At 40.5% G+C, this 20,174-nt stretch overlaps 1 protein-coding gene across 1 annotated transcript in view; it reads left to right on the top strand.

The window, feature by feature from the left end:
* The window catches only part of USH2A (usherin), a 987,589-nt gene that overhangs the window by 598,886 nt on the left and 368,529 nt on the right, over window positions 1-20,174 (top strand). The window lies entirely within an intron of this gene.

Raw genomic sequence — 20,174 nt, 5'->3', positions numbered from 1 at the left:
AATAAGAAGATTCTATTACCACTAGAAAAAACATTTTTAAATTATATGCCTTCCTGATTATAGCTCACAAAAAATCACTGTTATATGTGAAATGTGATACAGCTCAGACCTGTTTCAATATTCGATGAAGAAAATGACAATGTATTCAAATCACCATTATTTTGGTATGCAATCAATTTTGATATTATGGCCCATGAATGGAAAGCATGCCTGCATATACGAGCCTGATTCTGCACTGTGTTTGGAAATCCAGCCTCTGGAACCAGTGTGGCCAGGACTCATGGGGTCATCTTCTGCTCACAGCAGATGGCAAGGCTGCAGAGATGCCCGTCAAGGCCCAAAGGAATGCAAAAGCAACAAATTCCTCTACGCTTGAGAAAAACAAGGGTCACTTCACAGTGTATACGGAGCCCTGGTGGTATAGTGGTTATGCACTGGCCTGCAGTCTCAAAGTCAGCAGTTTGAAACTCTCTCCCTGGGAGAAAGGCAGGGTGTCCTACTCCATTCAAGAGTTACAGGCTCAGCAACCTAGAGGGACAGTTCTACCCTGTCCTGTAGGATCACTCTGTGTCTGTATTAACTCAATAGCAGTGATTTCGTAAGTCAGGTTGTAGAGAACACTCACCACCATTAAAAAAAAACTCCCTGTAGCTTGTGTTATTTTTATAAAACATTCACTCTTCTCTACCTTATATACCTGAGAAGAATTAATGAAATTGTGTTTGCCGAAATAGTTGAGCCATGGTGGCTGGAATCCACATTGTGTAAAGAAAGAATGTTTGGAAGAAATATTTGGGGCTGATCGGGTCAGATAGTCACATCTATCCTGAACTAATAGGAAGAAAGTAAAGTAAATGACGTTTAGTTGTGAGGGTAAGTCAAAATGCATTGCTACAAATCCCCAGAACTATCAAACCTCACTGCCACTCAATCAATTCTCACGCACAACGACCCCACAGGACGGGCGAGAACTGCTCTTGTGGGGTTTTGAGACTGTTACTCTTTAAGATAGTGGAAAATCAAATCTTTCTTCCAAGGAAACTTTGGAGTTAGCAGTCAAATTTGCAGTCAAAATGCGAAGCTCTTGCTTTTCCACGTATCTTCCCTCTCCATCCCCACACGGGAGAGGCCTTTCTCAAGGAATTCTGCCCTCTTCGGCTTCCCTGTGTCAAGGCAGCAACTTGAGTATGCTCACGGGACTCCAATTTTGTTCCCTTGAAAGGATTTTGAGTTTGGGGAGCAGAAAGAAGCCCGAGGGGCAAGATCAGGAAAGTAGGGGTGGATGGGGAAAGGTTTCCCAATGAAATTCATATTACCTTAGACCACTAGATCCCTTGTCACCTTCCATGAATGAGAAGATGCTTCATCATGATAGGAAAAATTCCTCTTCACAACTCCCCTGGTCTTTCTGTCATCAAGGAAGTTTTTTATTTTCTTAAAACTTCTTTTTTCAAATAAATTCCCATTATTTTCCTGTGGCCTTGAAACAAATCTATCAAGATGACCACTTTGGAATCTCAAAATACCACCCGCATAAGGACCTGAGCTGACCCCTCGGCCTTGAATTTAACTGGCTCACAGAGCCTCTGGAAACCAGTCTTGAGGTTGGGCTCCTGTTTGGTTGTTTGTTTGTTTGTTTGGTTTGAGATGAAGACATGTGAGTCAACCTTTCTGCTGTCGTGACAGAGGTATTTTTAAACACATTTTATGTGCAATAAACCTGCCACATATGAACTGGGACTCTGGTAACAATATAGTTACATCATAAATGCTGATTTAAGAATAGACTTTTTAAATCACTGAATCTTCAGTGTCTTACTCTTCATTTTTACTCAAATCAAAAGGCTGAATATTGGAAAAGATGGAAAACTATTATGATTTTATGTTTGTAGATGTATCCTTTATTCACATTTAGAAGTTGAAACATATTTACTACTTTAGTAGAATTTTTAAATTACCAAATACTTTCTTGACAGATCAATGGCTGATTCAGCGAGTTCTATAATCATATTTTGGCATTTACACACATTTAGACAGTTGGTGATCTGCAAGTAATCAATCTTCAATTCACCCCCCATGTGTGTGTTTAAGAAAGTATTTTCCAATGATGGGTACACATGCACACACAGGAAGGGGAAGACGAGAGTTAGTGCCTAAGTGGAGGAAATGGTTCACATACAGAACTGCCAACCCAAAGTTTACAGTACTGTGAGCCCACCTAAGACAGCTAACAGTAAAAGCCTGGAAAATCTCTGCTAAAAAACAATCATCCATTAAACCCCTATGAAACACAATTAAACTCTGACACACATGTGGTTGCCAGGAGTCACAATGCTTTCTTTCCCAAGTGGTCATAGTTGGACAGACAGACTCTCTATTCAAAAGCAGCAAGCTCAGAAAAGATTATGCCTCTCTGAAGAAGGGATACGATCACGTGAACATGGAGAAGCTAGCAGGCTGCTCGACGGTGGTGCAGCAGAACCGAATTACACTGCTCACTGAGGTTTCTTGACGGGCAGGCTTCTCTCTAATGATCGTCTGAAGGCTACCTACGTCCACTCCCCAGACCCATTCCCTCATTCACTTTATTGATGAATTCAAAAATTCAAAAAAATTGAAAGAAAGCATTTACCAAAAGAGGGAGCAGAATGTCTTTCAATTCAGAAAGTGGCTTGCTCTGGTTTATTACAGCCATTAGGACATACTTTTCTTTCATCATTAGATTGTTGTTGATTACAATTAGGAAACTTATAGCTTTGAAATTATCTTTTTTATGACCTTGTGGTAGTTTAAAGGTGATACCTCATTGATTAAATAGGTTTTAGTTCATGCTTCCTTTTACTTAATGATCTGAAAACATATTATCCTGATTTACACATAGAATCATGCTGAAAAGCATGTGGCATTCACGAGAATATGTGTGTTTAAGTAGAATTAAATTAGTACTGAGAGTTATTAAAGAAATCTTCCATGCCTCTGTCCAGTGAACTGTGCTTCATACTGAAATGAATAATAAATGAACCAGTGTATAGAAGCAACCAACTTATGGGTGGATAAAGTTCTATATGCTTTTTACTTTTCTGTTATATTTGGATTGTTATCATTATTTCCATTTCCTTGATTCAATACTAGAGCTCCGTTTTAGTGATATAAAATCCTAGTGCTAGCTTTCAGTGCTGGATTGTGGACATTTTGGGATGATAATGTCCCTTGATGTGTTTCCTCGCAGTGCATTCTAAGAGCATAATAGAAAGGGTTAGGCAAAACAGAACTACTAGTTCCCCCTCTCCCCCAGCCCCTTTATCAAATGTTTGCTGTCAGATGTTCTCTGAGGACTCCCGTCAACCCTTTGATCAACCCTTACTCAATATTTGCTTCCATCAAAATTCCTATCTTAACCAGAAGACAGTGATAGGACCCTCCCATGTCCCAAAGCATGGTCATGTTATACTGAAATTGCCAGTTGAATCTATCAAAATCCATACTCATGGAAGCATCATTCATGAGATCAGACAATGCATGGCATTGGGTAAATCTGCTGCACCCCTTTAAGGTGTTGAAAACCAACGATGTTACCCCAAGGATGAAGGTATGCCTGACCCAAGTCATGATGTTTCCAAAGGCCTCATATCCATGGAAAGCTAGCTACTGAGTACGGAATATTGAAGAGGAATTGGTGGGCTCGCATTGCCGTGCTGGAGAAGAATATTGAAAGTGCCTGGAGCTGTCAAAAGAACAAGCAGATCTGGGTTGGAAGAAACACAGCCAGAATGCCTAGAGCCAAGGATGGCTAGGCTTAGTCTCACACACTTTGGACATGTTGGCAGGGGAGACCAGTCCCTGGAGAAAGGCATCATTCTCGGCAAGGCCCAGGGGCCGTGGAAGGCCCTTGGTGAGAAGGTGGGCAGTGGCTACAACAATGCTCTCAAACACAAGCATGATTGTGAAGATGGCTCAGGGCTGGGTGGTGCTTCCAGAGTGTCCCTACAAGTCGGAACCTACTCCAGGACCCTAACAGTGTCACGAATATAAACTCCTCCTTAGCACAGACCGCTCCTCAGGCACATTCGGTTTTGGGTGCTTAGGCAAAGTCTGAGACAAGGTTGCACTAGCTGTATAGCAGGGTCGCCTAACATTGATTTCAACTCACAGTGACACCATGTGACAGAGAGGAGCACCTCCCTAGTTTGTCCCAGGAGCCTTGGTGGTGGAGTGGTTACTAGTGAGTGGCTCACCACAAGGCCAGCACTTCCTCTGGGGGAGAAATACCTCAATTTCTACCCCCGTAAAGAAGGTGCTCTCAGACACCCACGGGGCCTGTTCTGCTCTTTCGTGGAGGGTTGCCGCAAGTCAGAACTGGCTTGGCGGCGGTGAGTTCTGTTTTCTGTAACCCTTCCTTAAGCAGAATGCCAAGTCTTTCTCGGGAAGAGCCGCTGGGTGGATTCAACCCGCGGATCTCTGGTTAGCAGCCTGGAGGGAAGCGGTTTTGCCACCAAAGCTTCATCCCACAGACTAGGAGTATAATAGAAATTTGGTGGGTTAATCAGGAAATAAATCAGTCAAGACTTCTTAATTATCAGTTTTAACTTGTAAACTTGTCATTGCTCAGGTCTACCCATGTCCAATTCTCTACTTGAGCAACCATATATATGGTCAAGTGGGAAAATTATGCTTTCTCTGTGCGTTCCTGTCCATTCTATGGATGCTATGATGGAACCCATGCAACTGAGGGCCCAGACCTTTCGGGAAAAGGAATCGCCTAAATAGTGCCAGCTCATGACCTTGACTCCTGTCCTATTGGTTGTTTCCCTTAGGGAAGCAAACAAGGAGCAGCTAGAATTTTGCTTAAGAGTTTGGAGAGGAGAGAGAATTTTTTTGTGGGGGGAGCATGGTTTGTTTGGAGTTTCGTTTTATCTTGTTTAAAGTATGCGACATATTTGTACCTGTATCTGTGCACTCGGCTGTTTTATGTTTCCACGATTCCTGTATTTTTCAGTTGTTTGTAATAACATATTGCCCCTAGCTTGCACTACGAAAGTTTTAGGAATGAAGACTATTTAGCCTGAGCTCTTGAATAGCATTATGCAGCAGGTTCAAGAGTTCTAGGAAAATAATTTAAAAAATAAAAATGAAATCCAAATGTTAATCCATAAATATGAAACTTTCCTGTGCCCTCTACCCTTTCAAGGTCTGGAGTTACTAATGGGGTGAAGATTTCAACTCTTAATGGGGCTGGGTGCATTAGTGTTTGGTATGCATGGAATTCAGCATTCGGTTTAATAAGTGGTTGACATTGGTGATGTCCCTTAATTTGCTTAAATCTAATTGGCTCTTTTATCAGTCAAACCTGTATGGATTGGCAATTGATCAGAAAGGGTCAGCCATGACTCCGCATGTAGTTAAATGATGGAGCCACCAGTGAAAGCCACAGCCGCATGATAATCAGCAAAGGAGGAAGAGCACATGTGCTTAGAGGAGGAAGGCGAAGAAGCTTCGAAGTTTGCAGGAGCTTCAAGTTCAGAGCAAAGGCATTATGGAGTATATAAATTTTAAATACACTGCATTTTGCCTGCAGACTTAAAGCTTTTTTTTTTTTCCAGATGAACTGAAATCTTGTCTGAAACTGTCTTTGTTACATCAAAGACCTACTCAGCTTCTGCTAAGAGAGACAGAAGAAGCATCAAAGGGCATAGTTTAAAATGATTAGTGACAAATTCCATACTGACGAGCTAGAACCAGATTTCTTATGAAAGTTTTATTTTTTTTCCAAAAGGAATCATTTCCTTCTATTTATCTTTCTGGGAACTGCTTTAGTTTTGTAAGAGCAAAAGTGACCAAGGACCCCCTTCATTTGTGAACATGATCCAGTTTTCCTATGACAGTAAGTAATCTGTCATTCAAACATTTACATTATAATCTAAAAACTTCAAGAAAATATTTAGCTCGAGGAAAGCGCCTTCCTTCCAAAGGTGCATTGTATTCAAGAAAAGAAAATCGTGCAAGAGTCAGGATGGCAGTGACCCTTAGTTTTCAAGAGCCTTTTCGACGGTTTCTCCCAAAGGAGGTAAATCAATTTGGAATTAAAACCTGACCATTTATAAAAGCATGGGCTCTGGGCCCCTATAAACCTGGGTTTGAAACCACCTCTTTTGCTCACTGGTAAAGAGACTATGGACAAATGCATAAAATTATCTGAGCCTCACTGTATTCATCCAGCACACAATTGAAGACAATTCCCACCTGATAGAAGTTTTGGGAGAAGTAGGCAACCAAATACCTGTACCATTATTAGTACAGCGATGACCATTTGGTGCTTCTTGGTTTCTTTGTTTTGGTTTACTCCTAACATCCTTTCGCTCTTCGTCACTGCTTGCTAGAAAATGTCCTAGGAGATAATAAATTAAAAAAATAAAAACATTCCTGCCGTCCAGTAGATTCTGAAACAACTGTCCTTGTGGGCTTCCAAGGATGTCAATCTTTATAGAAGCAGAAAGCTTCTTTTCTCTCTGGCTAGTGGATTTGAACTACTGATCTTGTAGTTAGCAGCTCGATGTGCAGCCCACCATGCCACCAGAGTGAAATATAGGGTCATTCATACATTTGGAAGAGATAGTATGTTTTCCCCTGCTGCCTCTCGAACCTTTATATGCTCTCCCGCCCCTTGCAGTGCTAGCCAGCCTGCTTCAGTGGGGCTGTGTTGCATACTGGATGATATCGCAGGAAGGAAGCCTAGGAAGTGATTTTCCTTTGAAAATAGATTTAGCATCTCCTTCCATGACTTCTGGATGATAATTTGCAAATTATTTTTACATCAAACTCTCTTTGGTGATCTTGGGAATCCAGTGAGTGGAAAAGCGACATATTTTTCATAATAAATTTATTTTCCATATCCTTAATAGTAATCTCTTCCTATTTAGTCATAAATTTAAATAAAAGATTTTAATTTTTTATTTTTATTATGTAATTACAACTCAAGGTAAAGAAAACCAAGATCCTCACAACTGGGCCAGTAGGTAACATCATGATAAACAATGAAAAGACTGAAGTTGTCAAGACTTTTATCTTGCTTGAATTTACAGTCCATGCACATGGAAGCAGCAAATAGAGATCAACAACTTTGCACTGGGTAAAACTTCTGCACAAGAGCTCTCTGAAATGCTGAGAAGCAGGGTTATCCTTTTGAGGACTAAGATGTGCCTGACCCAAGCTATGGTATTTATAATTGCTCAAATGCATGAGGAAGTTGGACCATGAAAAAAGAAGACTGAAGGAGAGTTAATGCATTTGATTTGTGGTGCTGGCAAAGAATGTTGAAAGTCACCTGGATGACAAGAGAACAAACAACTCTGTCTTGGAAGAAGGATGACTAGACTGGTCCTTAGAGACCAGGATGGTGACTTTGTCTTGCATACTTTGGACAGGAAAGGCTAGTCTTTCTTCTAGGGAGAAAAGGCCATCGTGTTCGGTATAGTAGAGGGGAGGTGCAAGGAGGAAAACACTGGCTGAGATGGACTGGCACAGTGGTTGCAACAATGGGCTCAAACATACCGGCCATTGCGAGGATGCTGCAGGACGAGGCAGCGGTGCACTCTGCTGTGCATGGAGTTTCTATGAGTTGGAACCAAGTTGATGGCAGCAAATGACAATGAATTTTTCATAAATATGTGCTTTCACTAATGTGTTAATTAATGTGAAGCAGAAATGGGGAATTTGAAATTATCAACTTAATAGGATTTCTTCACCTTTTTATGGTTATCCTAAGATATCTATTTTAAAAAGTGAAACCTTTGAATTATAACTTTGCATCACTTTTTGCAAGAGGGAAAGCTTAGTAGTTACACAGAAAGCATGCTTTTAATAACTGAATAAAATGCTTGATTTTTTGGAATGTGCAATAGTAAAAACTTTAAAACGTTATACCAATCATTAAATTTTGTATTGAATGAACTGCAAAGTTATATTTTGTTAATTCATTACAAGAATGTGTTTTCACTTATCTATTTCTATGTAACAAATGACTCCCAAAATTTAGTAACACAACAAGCAACTACTCTTTATCATTGTTCATACCTCAAGTATGATTTGTAAATGTCGTGTTTTGCTGGTCTTAATAATACGGCTGCATTCCACTGGATGAAGGTGGGAAGCAAGGTCTCCCTGTGTGTGTGAATATTCATGCTTAAGAAGACAAGACAAGGCTTCTACAGATAATGGCTGACTCAGAGTTCAAAGAGTCAGTCCCTAAGGTAAAAGCCCTTATCAAATCACTACTTAGCTTAAGCTGGCCAAAACAAAAATTTTGACTAAGCCAAGACAAGAAACATATATGTGAAGGTGTGGTGTACTAGGCCATACTGTAACAATACTAGACCATAATGTAACAATTTCCCATAAATTTCTAGATAATTGTAATTGGCTTTATTAAATATGTTGTACAATGTGTTCAATAAAATATATATTATATTAAATATTTATACTTCCATAAATATTTAATAAAACCAACCACATTTATTTATGTATGTCTTTGTTACATTACTGGGCCTAATATATCATATCATCTAGAATATATATATATATATATGTGTTTGTGTACATTTATGTGTGTATATTTATATATATTTAAGAATAGACTCTGAAATTTGCAATTAATCATAGAGTAGCTAAGGCAAATGGAATAAATGATGAAGTCAATGAGTTGAACGAAAATTTCAAAGAAGCTCCAAAATATAAAGTAAAATATTATAATGAAATATGTAAAAAGTTAAAGTTAGAAAATCAAAAGGAAGGGCATGCTCAGTACATTTGAAACGGAAAGAACTAATGAATAAAATTCAAGCCTTGAGCTGCAATATTGAAAGATTCTATGGGCAAAATATCAAATGAAGCAGGAAGCGTCAAACAAAGATGGAAAGAACCCCGGAGTCGCTGTACCAAAAAGAACTAGTCAACAGCCCACCATTTCCAGAATTACATGAGCAAGAGCCAGTGGCGCTAAAGGAAGAAGTCCAAGCTGCACTGAAAGAATTAGCCCAAAACTAGACTCCAGGAATTGATGGAATACCGAATGAAGTGTTTCAACAAGCTGCGAAGCTCTGGAAGCACTTACTTGTCTATGCTAGGAAATTTGGAAGACTAGTACTTGACCAATTGATGAAAGGTGTTCCGCATTTTGCCTATTCCAAAGAAAAGCAACACAATGCTCAAATTATATACAAATATCATTTATATCACATGCAAGTAAACTTTTGTCGAAGATCATCCAACAACTATTGCAGCAATACATTGCCAAGGAGTTAGCAAATGTTCATGCTGGATTCAGTAGAGGACGGGGATGTGATTGCTGATGTCAGATGGATCTGGCTTAAAGCATAAAACAGTAGAAATATGTTTCTTTGTGTTTTATTGACTAGCCAAGGCATCGTAACAAGCTATGGATATCTTTGAGAAGAACAAGTATTCCAGAGCAATTCATTGTGTTCATGAAAAACTTCTGCATGAATCGAAATGTAGTTGTGTAAACAGAGCATGTAATGGTAAGATAGCATGGTTTGAAATCAAGGAAGAGCTGCCTCAAGGTTGTATCCTCTCTTCATACTAATTCAGTCTTTGCGGGGGGAAATAATCAGGGAAGTTGGAAGAAAAGAGTGTGGCATCAGGATGGGAAGAAAGTTTTTAAAACAACGTGTAACATACAGATGAAAAAATCTTGCTTGCTTTACGTGAGTAAGACTTAAGGCACTTGATAATGAAGATCAAGAATTGCAGTCTTTGGTATGGAGTACAAGTCAATGTCAAAATCTTCACCACTGGAACTCATGGTAACATCATGATAAATGGAGAAAAGGTTGAAGTTGTCAAGGATTTTGTTTTGTTTGGATCCTCATTCAGCGTTCATGGATGCAGCCATCGAGAGACCAAAGACATGTTGCACTGGGTAAATCTACTACACAAGACCTCTTTAGAGTGTTGAAGAGTAAGGATGTTACTTTCAGGACTAAGTTGAGCCTGACACAAGCAACAGTATTTTAATTGCCACATATGCATGTGAAAGTTGGACATTGAAAAGGGAGGCCACAGAAGAACTGAAGTATTTACATTGTGGAGCTGGAAAAGAATATTGTAACTATCATGGACTTCTAAAAGGGCAAACAAATCTGTCTTGGAAGAAGGATAGCTGGTTTGCTCCTTAGCAGCCAGGATGACGAGACTTCATCTCAGGTACTTTGGACAATCATCTGAAAAAACAGCCACAGGAGAAAGACACCAGGCTTGTAAAGTAGACGGGCAGGGAAAGAGAGGAAGTTCCCAACAGTTTCCCTTTTTATTTTAGAAGTACTCATCATTTTAAAATGTTATTTAATTAAATTACGTAATTGCAATGAAAAACACAACTCATAAATATCTTTGTAAAACATAAGTAATGTTTCATACAGTACAACAGGTTTCCCAGAATATTGTCCTCCAACAGAGGAGCAGCTGGAGACAGAGTGGCACAGTGCCTACGGCAATGGGCACAGGCATGGGAACAATTGTGGGGTGGTGCAGGACAGGCCAATGTTTTATTCCATAGTGCATCGGGTCACTATGTGTCGGAACCAACTGAATGGTACCGAACAACAATACATGTGTGTATATATACATAGCATATATTTATATATGTATGTGTGTGTGTATAAAGTCACACGTACAACATACACATGAGGGTCGTGTTAAACAAGAGCTTAGCAAAGCAGGCCAGGAAGGGGTCTTGAACTCAAGCAACTCCAAGATGACAGGATTCTACAGCCTCAAGCTCAAGCGATGGTATACCAGCAGCATGTCAAAGCAGGTCTCAAAGGAACCTCGAGTTCTAGCAACATTGTCCATGGGTTGACTAACCCATAGGTGTTGTAGCTCACAAGTTGAGGCAGAGAACTGACTAAAGCAGCTGCATGATGGTCCGGTCACCAGAAAGCAAGGGAGTAGGGGACAGGGCTTGCCGAGCCATTTATCTCTTTTCCCTCCAATCAAACTGTGACAGTATTAATTCCACATGTTCTTCTTGGCCAGGTTGGCACCTACCTATCACAAGAGTAAATTGAAAAAATCATGATATCAATATCATTTCATTTTAAATGTTTATAGCTTAAAACTGTAGATGAAGTTCTAAACTCTAGTTATTCATGGGTGAGTTTTTTATTCTTTTGGTTGTTTTTAAGCCTTGAATTTGAATATTAATATTTCTGCTAACAACTATAAAAGACAGAACTGTGTTTGATTTGTTTAGTTTGTCTCTGTAGTGTCTAGAGCACAGTATTTACTGAATGAATTAATAGATGAATACATAAATTACATAAGCATTTTAAGATCATGACAACTTGGAAGATGAACCTCAAAATCACATTTTGCTATTGCCGTAACTTTATTTGAATAAATAATTTTTAGATGATTAGGTTTGAAGTCAATTGGGCTCAAATTACAATCAAATTATCTTAAGATTGCCAAGATTATTTAGCAATGAATGAACAAATAACTAACTTTTAATGTTTGTTGACCTGTTAATATCTGAGATTGGTAAACTTAGAAAAAATATGCTTAAGAGAGAAAAGTGTATACATTAAACATTTAATTTTTAATTTAAAACACATAATTATATCTAACTCAGTTAAAAAAAATAGAAGGCCAAGTTTCCTTTGGTGATCAGCTTTCTGTTTATAGGGTCACCCTTTTTTCCTGTAAAACCACATCGATTGCTTGTGATTTCTAGTTAAGCTTCTTGGAAAGTAGAGCAACACATAAAAGCACCTTACCTTAATTAAAAAATCTAAATACAGAACCTGCTTATATTTTTTTTGCAATGTTCCCAGTCTGGGTGGGAGGGGTGTTTTCATATATATGTTATATATGTATATTCATATATATATTATATATATATATAAAATCATTTTACTGGGGGCTCATACAGCTCTTACATCCAACCATTGTGTCAAGCACATTTATACAAATGTCGCCATCATCATTCTCAAAACATTTACTTTCTACTTGAGCCCTTGGTATTAGCTCCTCATTTTTCCCCTCCCTCCCTGCTCCCCCTTCCCCATTAACAGTGGATAATTTATAATTTTATTTTTTTAATATCTTACACCATCCGACGTCTTCCTTCACCCACGTCTCCACTGTCCATCCCCCAGGGAGGAGGCTATCCTTGTAATCTGTTCCCCTTTTCTCCCTCTACCCCTCCCAGTATCTCCACTCTCATCACTGGTCCTGAGGGGTTTATCTGTCCTGGATTCCCTGTGTTTCCATTTCCTATCTGTGCCACTGTACATCCTCCAGTCCAGGCAGATTTGTAAGGTAGAATTGGGATCATGATAGTGGGGGGGAGGAAGCATTCAAGAACTAGAGGAAAATTGTATGTTTCATCATTGCTACACTGCACCCTGACTAGCTCGTCTCCTCCTCGCAGCCTTCTGCAAGGGGATGTCCAATTTCCCACAGATGGACCCTGGGTCCCCACTCAGCATTTCCCCTCACTCACAAAGCTGTGATACCTGATCTCTTTGATGCCTTGTGATCTGACAGGCTGGTGTGCTTCTTCCATGTGGGCTTTGTTGTTTCTCAGTTAGATGGCCAATTGTTTATCTTCCAGCCTATAAGACCAGATTCTATATCTTTTGACAGCTAGGCACTATCAGCTTTCTTCACTGCATTTGCCCATGTACCGCTTTGTCCTCAGTGATTGCAAACCTTTCAAGTTTTGTAATAAATGAGTTTAATTTTCATACCAACAGTTTTCTCATCGTTGTAGTATTTACTACTTTAAATCCTATTTAATTAAACTACACAATTGAGATTAAAAGCCAAACTATTATAAATATCTTTGGAAAATACAACTGATGTTTCAGTAGACAGTGCAACTGGTGATCCAGAATATTAGTCTCCAACAAAGAGCGCCTGACTATCTGTGTCAATGTGTTACAGATCAATTGGATATTTATTATTAACCTGGTGAATCAGCTAAGAGGAGCTAGGTAAAGGCAGCATTGACAATGAATGAGAGGGAAACGTGTTGAAGTGGCAGAATGGTCCACCCTTTAGGAAGCCTAACACAGGAGTCATGCTAAACAAATGAAAAGGGCAAAGTCACTGCCTTTGAGTTGATTCTAACTCATAGTGACCTTACAGGATAGAGTACAATGGCACCTGGAGATTATGAATCTGTACAGGAGTAGAAAGTCTCGTCTTTCTGCCAGGTCCTGTAAAAAAACAGGTGGGATCCAGCCAGCTCGGACTCATGGTGACTTCATGTGTGCCAGAGTAGAACTGTGTTTCCTCAGCTTTTCAATGGCTACTTTTTGGAAGTAGATTGCCTGGCCTTTCTTCCAAGTCTCCTCTGTGGAGTCGGAAACTTCCAACTTTCAGTTAGCAACTGCGTACCTTACCGTTTTCACCACCTAGAAATGCGAGATTCCTCTCTGGCAGCCACTAGAGCAGTGTTTCCCTGAAATAAAAGAGAAACAGGGATCATTGACTAAATTTGTTCAATTGATTAGTAACTGAGTCTGAGATTGTTAGTCTGGCTTTCTCAGTTAGCTTATTTTTCTCTTTCAATATTCAGAAAAGGAAAGGCAAGCAATGTATATTTCTTTGCTTTTTTTATGTCTAACCACAGCCGAACTCCCCTTCTAAGAGGGCAGGGAATGCGCTGGATCAGCCACGGGAAAAGCAAGCCTACTTTATAATAGGAGTCCTACAACAATTAGGTCACATATTTAGGAATAGACCTTAAAATAATTAAAACATGCAAACACAAGCCACAATTTATCTTGCACATTCCTCATCCAGAGCCCTGTTGGTGCCGTGGGTGAGCAATTGAAAATCACCAGCTGCTCCGAGGGAGAAAAGTGAGGCTGTCTACACCTGTAACAAGTTACAGCCCCAGACACAGTGGAGGTTCTACTCTGTCCTATAGGATCACCGAGATTCAAAATTGCCTCAAGAGCAATGAGTATGTTTTTATTCCTGATCCACTGTAGCACTGAGGTTTATATAATATTTTATGCCTTTTAAAGCTTGAGTTCAGTACTCTGTGAAGATGCTAAATTATTATCTCTTTTTGAATTATGGTAATAGATCTCAAAGATGTTTTACTTCTAGATACAAAGTTGGGAATCCATCAATGTACATTTGCAATTTTGTATCTGCTCTGAATCCACTCTGTTTTATTTGCTGTTGTAGACAGAAACGTCAGCATGTCAGTTGGTCATGGAATCTTTTTAAATGGAAAGGAAACAAAGGGATGTAAATAAAAAAATAAGCTTAGCTTAGAAATACATTGAACAGTAGGTTTAGCTGGCATATTACCTTACTCAAAGGGTAGAGGGAGAGATGAGATTAGCTTCCTTTTATAATGTAAAAGCCACAATGAAAATATAAGCTTGTGAGGAATGGCATTCTTTAAACTAGCAACATTCTACCACGTAAACAGATGGGTTTTCTTTACTTGTATTTAAAAACTACACCACATATCGTACAACCAGTTCATATGAATCTTTTAAATAGTTGTGCATAATGTTTTACTTCTGCCTGTGTCTTCCAAAAGTGCTGCTATTTTTTCTAGGCAAAAAAGCCAACCACCTGGGAAAAGTAATAAAGTAGATTGCTTCCATTAATAAAGATATTTAAATTCGTAATGACATAAAGTGGGAGCTTTGGAAAACACACACACATCAGGCCATTTAGATTAACTGAGTGCTTTTGCCCAAGAATACTATGAGAACAAAAACAAAATGTTTATGACTGTCTTAAATATGATCTTAAGTCCTTTTATAAGTAATTTTACCTGCATTTTTCAATTTATAGTTTACCCAGCTCTGTGTGTGCGTGAGAGTGTGCGCACAAGTGTGTGAAATTACACATCCTAAACTGAAGAGAGGAAATAAACTTCTGTGTCATAGTTTGTAAAATGCCCGTCACTTTTCATATTCAGCATCTTGACAATGAACTTCCATCCCATAAAAACACTTTAAAAAGGGATTCACTTCTGAGCCATGGAGAAGAGGGACGGGAACTTTGAAGTATGCTTACTTACCATGGGCTCCACAAGCCTCCAGCCAAGGCTGCCAGCCTTCCACATTTACATACCCTCTTGTGGTTTCTACAGACATACACATGCCCAACGCAATTAAGTGCGATCGCTAGAGCATCCTGGGGCAGAAGAGCGACCAAAAAAAAAATTAAAGTCAAATTTCCGTTCTTCCTTTTTTTTTTTTAAAAACGGAGGGGAGAGGGATAAGAAGCAGTGTTCCTTTAAGGCCCATTGATATTAAAACTTAGATTTTTAAAAAGAATTAGTACAAGCCCCCTTTCTGTTTTTATCTTAGAAGAAAGATTTATCTAACTTTAAGGTTGAAAAGATTCAAGTCTGGCTGTCTGGCTCTACAGTTTGAAAGCAACTTGAATTTTTATTTGAATTCTCAGAGTGCCCTAAAGAAATTTTTGCTTATCTAAAAAAATAATAATCATTGCTTATTCTTTACTCTTTTCATTTGTTATAATAATTCTGAGTTGCCTAAAATTTGACCTGTCTTTCTGACTAGCCTTTAAAAAAGTGAATGAAAAGAAAAGTGAGACAAACGTAATGACTGTGTTCTGGGTCCTTAAAGACCTGTCTCCCACCTTCCTGGGAACATCAAGACAATCCCTGTTGTGTGTCTGTAGAGCGGTACATACCCTGAGCCGCCACAGCAGCGGTTCTCAACATTCCTCAGGCCGCGGCCCTGTCACACAGCTCCTCGTGTGGTGGGGACCCCCAACCATAACATTATTGCCGTTGCTACTTCATAACTAATTTTTCTACTGTGATGAATCGCATGACCCCTGTGAAAGAGTCGTTGGACCCCCCCAAAGGGGTTGTGACCCACAGGTTGAGAACCATTGATCTAAAGGTTCCAGAGACTTATAACAACTCAGTGGAGAATATATTCGGAGGGCAGATAAGTCTACTACGGCCTGCATGATGCTCATGTTTAAAATGGAGACAAATGAATCTAGGAATGTATGTGTATGGGATACATTTAAGGAATCAATGCTTTCCTTCGTTCTGAGCCATCATTTTAGAACTCAAACTTGTGCTGTCTTCCATTTTCACCTCAATGCTTCATGGATACTTGCTTGTTTTATTCCCAGAGTGCGAATCTGTGGCAAGGCCAGGATGGATGGGTGGAAGGTGGGAGATGGAGGCTCGCAGCCCGTATTCCTCCCTTTGGTTATCTCCCGTTTTCACTTTCCCATTCCTCTCATCATATCCCTTGACTCTGGACTCGGTCAGAATAGAATAATACATATGATCATGCTCGCAAGAGGTGATAACTGCCAGACTTTAGTTATGTAACCCACCTGCTTCCATACTATTTTTCAGAGTGTCCTTTTCCCCCGTTGCAGCACATGTGTTGTGTGTGGAATTGACCGTGTCAGCAGGTCTCACCGATGAGACCTTTGTGTCTTTTGCCACAATTGTTTTTCAGGAATGGCATATCCCAATCTGAGTCAGTAAGATTCAGGAAACCCAAATAGTCAGCTGAGATTCATGATTTTGACTAAGTGTGAATCAGGGACAACATAGGTTGACAGCTTCTGTCAGCCACCTGGCCCCTCCAGCGTCTGCAAATGAGGCTACCAACTAAGAAAGTGGAGCAGACATGAGAGAGGTGGGAAGTCAGATTCCGGTGCCTCCATCGTATCCTTGGAAACCAGCTGTGTCTAATGCCAGCTCCTCCCCTGGATTGTTATGCTATGGGACCCAATTAACATTGTCACCATTTAAGTCCATATGTGTTGCAAACAAAAGCATTCAAATCACAAAATCTTAGAAAGAAAGGCAGCAAAGACGAGAGTCTTTATAGAAAACTTGGACCTGCTCAAAAACCTTACGTCTCTGAGACTTTGTAAGACCTCCCACATGTGGGATCCTCAGGAAGCAAACCCGAGGCCAGTCACTATTTTCAGGTCTCAGAACCCTGAGCTCCAGCACAAACTCTTACATGAATTACCTTCATCTCTGAGTTAAATAACTTGACTATGATGCTGGCCGGGCATCTCTAAAGTAGCTTACTTCAATTAGACAACTTGTTCTCACAGTCAGATCCCAAACTAAGCGTATCTTAGTTATCTAGAATTCCTTTGACAACAGTATATTTTCTCACAGGTTATAAAGTCAAGTCCAGGTGCAGACCTTAGGGAAAGGCTTTCTCTCTGTGTCAGATCTGGAGGAAGGACCTTGCTTCCTAGTTTCTTGGAGATCTCCAAGTGTCTTGATATCTATCTTACCCCAGGCCTCTCTGCTCACTTTAATATCTTGTGTATTTTCAAAGAAATTGACTCAGGATATCCTACTTTAATTCGGACTCATTAACATAACAAAGGCCACCCATTCCCAAATGTGGTGATCACCACAGGTTACAAGACATATGGGGGAGGTGGGGGGCATGAGGCACACTACATTCAATCTATCACACTTTGAAACTTGTTTGAAATGTAAATTCCAAAGCCCCACTCTAATCATAATAGAACCAGGACATTTGAATTGGGTATTTTGACCATCTGCATGTTGACAAATTCTCTAGGTTATTGTGACGCACACTCATGTTTGAAGACCATTGAACAAGATCCTTGTTCACAACACTGCCTTCAAAGCAAGCACCCACCAGCCAATAGAAAATGCCTTCTATCCCTAAGATTCTGTCCAATACAATTGGGGCATAACGTCCCTGGGGAAAGTTGGTGGCAAAAAACTGGCATACAACTTGTCTTTGAAGAAAACCTTGCCAACTCTGCTGCCAGGGAGGAGTCCACCCCATGGAAACCCATGTGTTGCACAACAGAACCACACTCCATAGGGCTTTCAAGGCTATTAAGAGGACTGACAGCCATTTTTTGTGGGGGGGAAGCACCGCTGGAGGAGGTACCCCCATCATTCTTCCAGGGCTGACCCATTTGCCCCACCCAGGGTCTCCTGTCTTTGAATACAGAAATTTGATCTTTAGGGCCAGTTCATGTTCCATAGACAAAAATCCTGTCCTCTGTCACTCACCAGCTCGCACGAGTAACCGGTCCCAGATGTTGAGCACTACCTGTGGCAGCAGAACGCAACAGGCGTGATGTGTTTACGCACGGAAGAACACTAATCAGCCCCACTGCGAAGACGCTGTCAGCTAAATTTCCTCAGCTCTTCAATTCCTTCACAGAACATCTGTTATAAGGAATTCCATGTAACGAAAACCTGAGTCTCTTCCCTCTGGGGAATGTTCTTTAATGAGCGAGGCTTTGGCTGCCCCTCCTCTCTAGGGTTTTGAAATGTGTTTCCTCCAGTCGGTTACATCTGTATTCTGGACTCTGGTTGGCTGTCCATTCGACCTCACAGTTAGCGTTCTTCCTTGTAGGCGTTCATGAATACCACTCCCCAGAGTAGGCTGATAAAGTCCCCACTTGCCAAGATGAACAATTAAACACATGTAACTTTTCTTTGATAAAAAGAACGAATGTTCCTGGGTGTAGCAATAGCTCACACTTAGTAGACTGTGTACAGGTGCTGTTTTGCATATATTAAGGCATTTACTTCTCACACTGCCTCTGAAGACGTGCTATCATGATCCCTATAAACAACGGCAGGCACTGAGGAAAAGAGGGCTAAAGGGCTTGCCACCAAGAAAGTAAGGACATGCGACATAAGTAATAAAGGGCACACACCAGATTGACCTAGAAACTGGCTACCGAATCCTTTTTCTTGGCCACAGCACACTGTTGTTGACTTGACTCACCATCCTCTGAGAGTCCTACCCTTGGTTGCCTGGGAGAGCATACTTTCTGGGCTCCACTGGTACCAGGTGTCTGCAGCTGCAGCTTAACTCGGCAGCAATGTCAGACATCATTTCAAAGGTATGGTCTATTGAGGCAGCAGGTGTTCAATACCTGTTGCACATGGACTTGAGAGCTGTCCCTAACTAGTTACACTGTCCATGTCCTTGAGTTTCCATTCTGATCAATAGAGGCAGTGGAGGGGCACAGGGGGAGTGGAGAACAGTTATAAAAAGCATTACAGACTTACAAAGAAGCAGAAAGATGACACAGCCTAGTGGAGGGAACACCACAAACATACAGAGTCCATGCAACGCCATGTGTGGCTGAGTGGAGCTGTGTCCCTTAGGGTCGCAGTTCCTGACTTCTCAGAAGTAGATCACCTGAGGCACCTGTGGGAGCACTGATCCAACCTGTCAGTTAATCATCAAATTTGTTAACGAGAGGTACCATCCAGTGGCCTCGCCATGTGTGTAGTAGCCAGAATACATAAAAACACAGTTGAAGGCATCCTTTGGCACTGTGGCTGCAGCGCTTATGCCTCCACGGAGGTGGTTAGGATATGTCAGCTAGACCCTACTGGGTAAGGGTAGGGGCAGGGCTCAACTGTCAAGTGGGTCAAAGCCTGCTGCCATAAGCTTTTTGGTATCAGAAACACTGGAACCTCTGTCCCTCTGCCCCTTCACCTTCTTGTTCACTGGGACTCTCCCTGCCTCTGAGAGAGGAGGTGGGGAGAGGGGCTCAAGTGGGCCACCCAACCCTGAGAGCTGTCATGCGGATATCATGTTTCCACTGACTTTGCATACACTCCACCCTACACCCACTGGCCTGTGATTTCCTGCTTCCTGCTTCACCTTCCAGTGCCCCCAGCTTGCTGCCTACTTCTGTCTGACAAGGGATCTGATTTGCATTGACTTGTGGACTTGTGTTGGACTGGGCTGGGATGTCTTCTTAATAGATAATTACTTCTTGATAGGGAGCTCTTTCTTATACATATATTAGGATCTTGGGTTTTGTTTCTCTCATATAGTCACCAAGCTGTTTGAAACTAGCTTTTTTCAGGCCTACCCATAAATATACACCAAACTCAAGGGGCAGGAGAACATTAAAAATAATTCTGAAATGTATCTATTTAGGAGAAAAGCTTATTGAAAGTTTTCTGAAAATAATTGGTTCTCTGCAATCTAAATTCTTGATCAAGATGTGAGTTACACTATATGCTTTCAGCTGTAGCTTCTAGTAGAAATTTTAAGTTTTCTGGTTTTGTTTACACTCCCAGAGACTTTTAAAACAGAAAATTTTATTGGTATAAAACAGAAAATTTTGTTGGTGGTGTTCCA

Source organism: Tenrec ecaudatus, chromosome 1, assembly GCF_050624435.1.
Source record: "Tenrec ecaudatus isolate mTenEca1 chromosome 1, mTenEca1.hap1, whole genome shotgun sequence".
Classification (NCBI taxonomy): Eukaryota; Metazoa; Chordata; class Mammalia; order Afrosoricida; family Tenrecidae; genus Tenrec; species Tenrec ecaudatus.
The sequence above is the reverse complement of the archived record's forward strand: the minus strand, read 5'-3'. Positions and strand labels throughout refer to the sequence as shown.